At 46.0% G+C, this 10,000-nt stretch overlaps 1 non-coding gene across 1 annotated transcript; it reads left to right on the top strand.

Annotated features, from left to right (window-relative positions):
- The first annotated feature begins 7,038 nt into the window (after positions 1 to 7,038).
- Positions 7,039 to 8,952, top strand: LOC112694926. Its single transcript, XR_003150245.2, has one exon. It is a non-coding gene; the product is annotated as a small subunit ribosomal RNA (ribosomal RNA).
- Positions 8,953 to 10,000: the final 1,048 nt, after the last annotated feature.

The raw sequence follows: 10,000 nt of genomic DNA on the forward strand, positions 1-10,000 counted from the left end.
CTCGTTGGATCGAAAAATTTTCAAAGTCCGAAAGAGTCGCGCATCACTCGTTGATCGAAAAATTTTCAAAGTCCGAAAGAGTCGCGCATCACTCGTTGGATCGAAAAATTTTCAAAGTCCGAAAGAGTCGCGCATCACTCGTTGGATCGAAAAATTTTCAAAGTCCGAAAGAGTCGCGCATCACTCGTTGGATCGAAAAATTTTCAAAGTCCGAAAGAGTCGCGCATCACTCGTTGGATCGAAAAATTTCAAAGTCCGAAAGAGTCGCGCATCACTCGTTGATCGAAAAATTTTCAAAGTCCGAAAGAGTCGCGCATCACTCGTTGGATCGAAAAATTTTCAAAGTCCGAAAGAGTCGCGCATCACTCGTTGGATCGAAAATTTTCAAAGTCCGAAAGAGTCGCGCATCACTCGTTGGATCGAAAAATTTTCAAAGTCCGAAAGAGTCGCGCATCACTCGTTGGATCGAAAAATTTTCAAAGTCCGAAAGAGTCGCGCATCACTCGTTGGATCGAAAAATTTTCAAAGTCCGAAAGAGTCGCGCATCACTCGTTGGATCGAAAATTTTCAAAGTCCGAAAGAGTCGCGCATCACTCGTTGGATCGAAAAATTTTCAAAGTCCGAAAGAGTCGCGCATCACTCGTTGGATCGAAAAATTTTCAAAGTCCGAAAGAGTCGCGCATCACTCGTTGGATCGAAAATTTTCAAAGTCCGAAAGAGTCGCGCATCACTCGTTGGATCGAAAAAATTTTCAAAGTCCGAAAGAGTCGCGCATCACTCGTTGGAAACGAAAATTTTCAAAGTCCGAAGAGTCGCGCATCACTCGTTGGATCGAAAAATTTTCAAAGTCCGAAAGAGTCGCGCATCACTCGTTGGATCGAAAAATTTTCAAAGTCCGAAAGAGTCGCGCATCACTCGTTGGATCGAAAAATTTTCAAAGTCCGAAAGAGTCGCGCATCACTCGTTGGATCGAAAAATTTTCAAAGTCCGAAAGAGTCGCGCATCACTCGTTGGATCGAAAATTTTCAAAGTCCGAAAGAGTCGCGCATCACTCGTTGGATCGAAAATTTTCAAAGTCCGAAAGAGTCGCGCATCACTCGTTGGATCGAAAAATTTTCAAAGTCCGAAAGAGTCGCGCATCACTCGTTGGATCGAAAAATTTTCAAAGTCCGAAAGAGTCGCGCATCACTCGTTGGATCGAAAAATTTTCAAAGTCCGAAAGAGTCGCGCATCACTCGTTGGATCGAAAATTTTCAAAGTCCGAAAGAGTCGCGCATCACTCGTTGGATCGAAAATTTTCAAAGTCCGAAAGAGTCGCGCATCACTCGTTGGATCGAAAAATTTTCAAAGTCCGAAGAGTCGCGCATCACTCGTTGGATCGAAAAATTTTCAAAGTCCGAAAGAGTCGCGCATCACTCGTTGGAACGAAAAATTTTCAAAGTCCGAAAGAGTCGCGCATCACTCGTTGGATCGAAAAATTTTCAAAGTCCGAAAGAGTCGCGCATCACTCGTTGGATCGAAAAATTTTCAAAGTCCGAAAGAGTCGCGCATCACTCGTTGGATCGAAAAATTTTCAAAGTCCGAAAGAGTCGCGCATCACTCGTTGGATCGAAAAATTTTCAAAGTCCGAAAGAGTCGCGCATCACTCGTTGGATCGAAAAATTTTCAAAGTCCGAAAGAGTCGCGCATCACTCGTGGATCGAAAAATTTTCAAAGTCCGAAAGAGTCGCGCATCACTCGCTTGGATCGAAAAATTTTCAAAGTCCGAAAGAGTCGCGCATCACTCGTTGGATCGAAAAATTTTCAAAGTCCGAAAGAGTCGCGCATCACTCGTTGGATCGAAAAATTTTCAAAGTCCGAAAGAGTCGCGCATCGACTCGTTGGATCGAAAAATTTTCAAAGTCCGAAAGAGTCGCGCATCACTCGTTGGAACGGAAAATTTTCAAAGTCCGAAAGAGTCGCGCATCACTCGTTGGATCGAAAAATTTTCAAAGTCCGAAAGAGTCGCGCATCACTCGTTGGATCGAAAAATTTTCAAAGTCCGAAAGAGTCGCGCATCACTCGTTGGATCGAAAAATTTTCAAAGTCCGAAAGAGTCGCGCATCACTCGTTGGATCGAAAAATTTTCAAAGTCCGAAAGAGTCGCGCATCACTCGTGGAACGAAAAATTTTCAAAGTCCGAAAGAGTCCGCGCATCACTCGTTGGATCGAAAAATTTTCAAAGTCCGAAAGAGTCGCGCATCACTCGTTGGATCGAAAAATTTTCAAAGTCCGAAAGAGTCGCGCATCACTCGTTGGATCGAAAAATTTTCAAAGTCCGAAAGAGTCGCGCATCACTCGTTGGATCGAAAAATTTTCAAAGTCCGAAAGAGTCGCGCATCACTCGTTGGATCGAAAAATTTTCAAAGTCCGAAAGAGTCGCGCATCACTCGTTGGATCGAAAATTTTCAAAGTCCGAAAGAGTCGCGCATCACTCGTTGGATCGAAAAATTTTCAAAGTCCGAAAGAGTCGCGCATCACTCGTTGGATCGAAAAATTTTCAAAGTCCGAAAGAGTCGCGCATCACTCGTTGGATCGAAAAATTTTCAAAGTCCGAAAGAGTCGCGCATCACTCGTTGGATCGAAAAATTTTCAAAGTCCGAAAGAGTCGCGCATCACTCGTTGGATCGGAAAAATTTTCAAAGTCCGAAAGAGTCGCGCATCACTCGTTGGATCGAAAAATTTTCAAAGTCCGAAAGAGTCGCGCATCACTCGTTGGATCGAAAAATTTTCAAAGTCCGAAAGAGTCGCGCATCACTCGTTGGAACGAAAAATTTTCAAAGTCCGAAAGAGTCGCGCATCACTCGTTGGAACGAAAAATTTTCAAAGTCCGAAAGAGTCGCGCATCACTCGTTGGATCGAAAAATTTTCAAAGTCCGAAAGAGTCGCGCATCACTCGTTGGAACGAAAAATTTTCAAAGTCCGAAAGAGTCGCGCATCACTCGTTGGATCGAAAAATTTTCAAAGTCCGAAAGAGTCGCGCATCACTCGTTGGATCGAAAAATTTTCAAGTCCGAAAGAGTCGCGCATCACTCGTTGGATCGAAAAATTTTCAAAGTCCGAAAGAGTCGCGCATCACTCGTTGGATCGAAAAATTTTCAAAGTCCGAAAGAGTCGCGCATCACTCGTTGGATCGAAAAATTTCAAGTCCGAAAGAGTCGCGCATCACTCGTTGGATCGAAAATTTTCAAAGTCCGAAGAGTCGCGCATCACTCGTTGGATCGAAAAATTTCAAAGTCCGAAAGAGTCGCGCATCACTCGTTGGATCGAAAAATTTCAAAGTCCGAAAGAGTCGCGCATCACTCGTTGGATCGAAAAATTTCAAAGTCCGAAAGAGTCGCGCATCACTCGTTGGATCGAAAAATTTTCAAAGTCCGAAGAGTCGCGCATCACTCGTTGGAACGAAAAAATTTTCAAAGTCCGAAAGAGTCGCGCATGCACTCGTTGGATCGAAAAATTTTCAAAGTCCGAAAGAGTCGCGCATCACTCGTTGGATCGAAAAATTTTCAAAGTCCGAAAGAGTCGCGCATCACTCGTGGATCGAAAAATTTTTCAAAGTCCGAAAGAGTCGCGCATCACTCGTTGGATCGAAAATTTTCAAAGTCCGAAAGAGTCGCGCATCACTCGTTGGAACGAAAATTTTCAAAGTCCGAAAGAGTCGCGCATCACTCGTTGGATCGAAAAATTTCAAAGTCCGAAAGAGTCGCGCATCACTCGTTGGATCGAAAAATTTTCAAAGTCCGAAAGAGTCGCGCATCACTCGTTGGATCGAAAAATTTTCAAAGTCCGAAAGAGTCGCGCATCACTCGTTGATCGAAAAATTTTCAAAGTCCGAAGAGTCGCGCATCACTCGTTGGATCGAAAAATTTTCAAAGTCCGAAAGAGTCGCGCATCACTCGTTGGATCGAAAAATTTTCAAAGTCCGAAAGAGTCGCGCATCACTCGTTGGATCGAAAAATTTTCAAAGTCCGAAGAGTCGCGCATCACTCGTTGGATCGAAAAATTTTCAAAGTCCGAAAGAGTCGCGCATCACTCGTTGGATCGAAAATTTTCAAAGTCCGAAAGAGTCGCGCATCACTCGTTGGATCGAAAAATTTTCAAAGTCCGAAAGAGTCGCGCATCACTCGTTGGATCGAAAATTTTCAAAGTCCGAAAGAGTCGCGCATCACTCGTTGGATCGAAAAAATTTTCAAAGTCCGAAAGAGTCGCGCATCACTCGTTGGAACGAAAAATTTTCAAAGTCCGAAAGAGTCGCGCATCACTCGTTGGAACGAAAAATTTCAAAGTCCGAAAGAGTCGCGCATCACTCGTGGATCGAAAAATTTTCAAAGTCCGAAAGAGTCGCGCATCACTCGTTGGATCGAAAAATTTTCAAAGTCCGAAAGAGTCGCGCATCACTCGTTGGATCGAAAAATTTTCAAAGTCCGAAAGAGTCGCGCATCACTCGTTGGATCGAAAAATTTTCAAAGTCCGAAAGAGTCGCGCATCACTCGTTGGATCGAAAAATTTTCAAAGTCCGAAGAGTCGCGCATCACTCGTTGGATCGAAAAATTTTCAAAGTCCGAAAGAGTCGCGCATCACTCGTTGGATCGAAAAATTTTCAAAGTCCGAACAGAGTCGCGCATCACTCGTTGGATCGAAAATTTTCAAAGTCCGAAAGAGTCGCGCATCACTCGTTGGATCGAAAAATTTTCAAAGTCCGAAAGAGTCGCGCATCACTCGTTGGATCGAAAAATTTTCAAAGTCCGAAAGAGTCGCGCATCACTCGTTGGATCGAAAAATTTTCAAAGTCCGAAAGAGTCGCGCATCACTCGTTGGATCGAAAAATTTTCAAAGTCCGAAAGAGTCGCGCATTCACTCGTTGGATCGAAAAATTTTCAAAGTCCGAAAGAGTCGCGCATCACTCGTTGGAACGAAAAATTTTCAAAGTCCGAAAGAGTCGCGCCATCACTCGTTGGATCGAAAAATTTTCAAAGTCCGAAAGAGTCGCGCATCACTCGTTGGATCGAAAAATTTTCAAAGTCCCGAAAGAGTCGCGCATCACTCGTTGGATCGAAAAATTTTCAAGTCCGAAAGAGTCGCGCATCACTCGTTGGATCGAAAAATTTTCAAAGTCCGAAAGAGTCGCGCATCACTCGTTGGAACGAAAAATTTTCAAAGTCCGAAAGAGTCGCGCATCACTCGTTGGATCGAAAAATTTTCAAAGTCCGAAAGAGTCGCGCATCACTCGTTGATCGAAAAATTTCAAAGTCCGAAAGAGTCGCGCATCACTCGTTGGATCGAAAAATTTTCAAAAGTCCGAAAGAGTCGCGCATCACTCGTTGGATCGAAAAATTTTTCAAAGTCCGAAAGAGTCGCGCATCACTCGTTGGATCGAAAAATTTTCAAAGTCCGAAAGAGTCGCGCATCACTCGTTGGATCGAAAAATTTTTCAAAGTCCGAAAGAGTCGCGCATCACTCGTTGGATCGAAAAATTTTCAAAGTCCGAAAGAGTCGCGCATCACTCGTTGGATCGAAAAATTTCAAAGTCCGAAAGAGTCGCGCATCACTCGTTGGATCGAAAAATTTTCAAAGTCCGAAAGAGTCGCGCATCACTCGTTGGATCGAAAAATTTTCAAAGTCCGAAAGAGTCGCGCATCACTCGTTGGATCGAAAAATTTTCAAAGTCCGAAAGAGTCGCGCATCACTCGTTGGATCGAAAAATTTTCAAAGTCCGAAAGAGTCGCGCATCACTCGTTGGATCGAAAAATTTTCAAAGTCCGAAAGAGTCGCGCATCACTCGTTGGAACGAAAAATTTTCAAAGTCCGAAAGAGTCGCGCATCACTCGTTGGAACGAAAAATTTTCAAAGTCCGAAAGAGTCGCGCATCACTCGTTGGATCGAAAAATTTTCAAAGTCCGAAAGAGTCGCGCATCACTCGTTGGATCGAAAAATTTTCAAAGTCCGAAAGAGTCGCGCATCACTCGTTGGATCGAAAAATTTTCAAAGTCCGAAAGAGTCGCGCATCACTCGTTGGATCGAAAAATTTTCAAAGTCCGAAAGAGTCGCGCATCACTCGTTGGATCGAAAAATTTTCAAAGTCCGAAAGAGTCGCGCATCACTCGTTGGATCGAAAAATTTTCAAAGTCCCAACGATTCTCGCATGGAACTAAGTTCCAACGTACTGCCAAATTTTTCAGGTCGCGTTGCTGTTTTGCCCCATAAGGAACACGTGTTATGACCGGCCGGCTCCGACGTCCGAGCGGCACCGTTGATACTTCATGCACCGAGCGGTCTCGACCGGTCGGTCGGCACCTAGTCCTCGGGTTTCGGAACTTTCGACTTGTTTCGGCCCGTATCTCGACATCCCTTTGCGGGTTTGTTGTCGGGGCTATGGTTTCGTCCTCACCGTGTCACGAACACGCAGACAAAAATTTTTTTCGAATTTTGAAAATTTTTCGTCTGAGCGGAGATTCGCACCACAGGCGTTCGTTTCGTTCCGGTAAGAACCACTCTCACGAGTTCAAAGTTTTTCCGAGCGCTCACGTTTCGCAGGGGCGAGTTCTTCGCTCCGTCTAGAAAATATGATTCAATTTGAATCGTCGACACTACATAACCGCGGGTCGGTGTCTAAGACCGAATGGCCCTTTATGCGGTGACCAGAAAGTCTTCTCTCGCAAGTCGAGGGAAGCAGTCGAACAGAGGCATCAACTCGCCACATTCCGTGCGTATCACAGTCTGTTCGCAGACGGTACACATTGATTTCCAATCGTACTCCCGACGCTTGCAATCTAGCCGAAGGATACGAGAAGGATAATTCGAACGATTTGCACCGGGGAGTCGACAAAAATTGTCTTCACCCGAGGAAACACAAAGTCGAACAGAGCGCTCTGAGCGCTAGTACGCGTACACAAGTTGTGCGGTACCAGATATACATATTATATTAAAACGTGTGGCCGACCGGGCAAAGACTCGGCGGCATGGGGCAACACACGAAAAGAGCTACCAATAACACAAAGCTCCCTGGTTGATCCTGCCAGTAGTCATATGCTTGTCTCAAAGATTAAGCCATGCATGTCTCAGTGCAAGCCATATTAAGGTGAAACCGCGAATGGCTCATTAAATCAGTTATGGTTTCTTAGATCGTACCCACATTTACTTGGATAACTGTGGTAATTCTAGAGCTAATACATGCAAACAGAGTTCCGACCAGAGATGGGAGGAATGCTTTTATTAGATCAAAACCAATCGGTGGCGGGTTCGTCCCGTCCGCCGTTTACTTTGGTGACTCTGAATAACTTTGGGCTGATCGCACGGTCTTGGTACCGGCGACGCATCTTTCAAATGTCTGCCTTATCAACTGTCGATGGTAGGTTCTGCGCCTACCATGGTTGTAACGGGTAACGGGGAATCAGGGTTCGATTCCGGAGAGGGAGCCTGAGAAACGGCTACCACATCCAAGGAAGGCAGCAGGCGCGCAAATTACCCACTCCCGGCACGGGGAGGTAGTGACGAAAAATAACGATACGGGACTCATCCGAGGCCCCGTAATCGGAATGAGTACACTTTAAATCCTTTAACGAGGATCAATTGGAGGGCAAGTCTGGTGCCAGCAGCCGCGGTAATTCCAGCTCCAATAGCGTATATTAAAGTTGTTGCGGTTAAAAAGCTCGTAGTTGAATCTGTGTCCCACGCTGTCGGTTCACCGCTCGCGGTGTTTAACTGGCATGATTGTGGGACGTCCTACCGGTGGGCTTAGCCTTTCGGGGCGGCCCAACTAATATCCCATCGCGGTGCTCTTCATTGAGTGTCGAGGTGGGCCGGTACGTTTACTTTGAACAAATTAGAGTGCTTAAAGCAGGCTATTTTCGCCTGAATACTGTGTGCATGGAATAATGGAATAGGACCTCGGTTCTATTTTGTTGGTTTTCGGAACCCCGAGGTAATGATTAATAGGAACAGATGGGGGCATTCGTATTGCGACGTTAGAGGTGAAATTCTTGGATCGTCGCAAGACGGACAGAAGCGAAAGCATTTGCCAAAAATGTTTTCTTTAATCAAGAACGAAAGTTAGAGGTTCGAAGGCGATCAGATACCGCCCTAGTTCTAACCATAAACGATGCCAGCTAGCGATCCGCCGAAGTTCCTCCGATGACTCGGCGGGCAGCTTCCGGGAAACCAAAGCTTTTGGGTTCCGGGGGAAGTATGGTTGCAAAGCTGAAACTTAAAGGAATTGACGGAAGGGCACCACCAGGAGTGGAGCCTGCGGCTTAATTTGACTCAACACGGGAAACCTCACCAGGCCCGGACACCGGAAGGATTGACAGATTGAGAGCTCTTTCTTGATTCGGTGGGTGGTGGTGCATGGCCGTTCTTAGTTGGTGGAGCGATTTGTCTGGTTAATTCCGATAACGAACGAGACTCTAGCCTGCTAAATAGGCGTACTTTCCGGTATCTCGAAGGCCCCCGGCTTCGGTCGGGAGGTTTTTACTACCGGCGTACAAATAAATCTTCTTAGAGGGACAGGCGGCTTCTAGCCGCACGAGATTGAGCAATAACAGGTCTGTGATGCCCTTAGATGTTCTGGGCCGCACGCGCGCTACACTGAAGGAATCAGCGTGTCTTCCCTGGCCGAAAGGCCCGGGTAACCCGCTGAACCTCCTTCGTGCTAGGGATTGGGGCTTGCAATTATTCCCCATGAACGAGGAATTCCCAGTAAGCGCGAGTCATAAGCTCGCGTTGATTACGTCCCTGCCCTTTGTACACACCGCCCGTCGCTACTACCGATTGAATGATTTAGTGAGGTCTTCGGACTGGTACGCGGCAATGCCTCGGCATTGCCGATGTTGCCGGGAAGATGACCAAACTTGATCATTTAGAGGAAGTAAAAGTCGTAACAAGGTTTCCGTAGGTGAACCTGCGGAAGGATCATTAACGTTTCGTTACTGCGAAAAAAAAAGCAGCGAATCGATGATTATTTTGGTAGATTCCACCGTGAATCTCACGCAATTATAATCCAGTCAAAAGACACACATGGCACAAGAGGTGGCGTACATTGTACGCGTGTCACGAATATCGAACTACGTAACGGCCGAAACGGCTCGTGTCGCACTCACACACGTCGACGACGAACGATCTTGCTATGTCCGTTGGAAGAGAGAGAAAATAATATAAAAAGGACATTACAACTAGTGTATCACGGTAAAATATATCGTGTGCAGCAGCCAAAAACAAACTAAGGCATAAATGGCTATGGGTAAAAAAAACACTAGAAAAATAAAAGGACATTGCTACTACGCCAACCTACGGGGGCGCAAGAACGAAAACTCTCTTTCCATTCTGGACGATAGCGATGCGGATCGTGATGCCATTCGTCGATCAGATTTGTGTGAGGTAGCGACATTGTGCGCGTTGCTGAGGCGACCAAGTGCCCGCTTCTGTTGAACGGGACGCTTGGTGTGCGTTTGAATCAACCGTTCGGTCGATCCCCCCGCTTTGTACGAGGCGTGGCGCGCGATTGATCGAACGGTTTTTTTTATGCTTTTTTTTCAAATTGTTTCTTTTCAAAGATACACATGAAGAAAAGTTACCATACTTTCACGGGGTAACCTGCTCCGGCTGGAGTTTAGCTCCACCGGGGTGACGTCGCGTTCTCCGCGGCGGAAGGTTGGCGACGAACTTTCGCCCCGTGAAATGCAATTGAGATCTTATTCCTTTTGCGTAACATTACCAAAATCCACGTGCCGTGGTTCCCCCCAGACACAAAAAATATGGCTCGATCGAATTATACGCGGCTTCCTCCTCGCACGTAAAGTGTTGTAGAGTACAAGCCGCGCTCGAGCCTTTCGGAGGGGTTCCGCGCGTCACGCGCTTGATATTGGAATCACATTCGAACTGATCGTACAAAGAAACGCTTGAAGCGAGGTGCACGAATGATCGCAAGATTCTTCGCGTCACGACGAGCCGGCGTAACAACCGAACA

Source organism: Athalia rosae, unplaced genomic scaffold, assembly GCF_917208135.1.
Source record: "Athalia rosae unplaced genomic scaffold, iyAthRosa1.1, whole genome shotgun sequence".
Lineage (NCBI taxonomy): Eukaryota > Metazoa > Arthropoda > Insecta > Hymenoptera > Athaliidae > Athalia > Athalia rosae.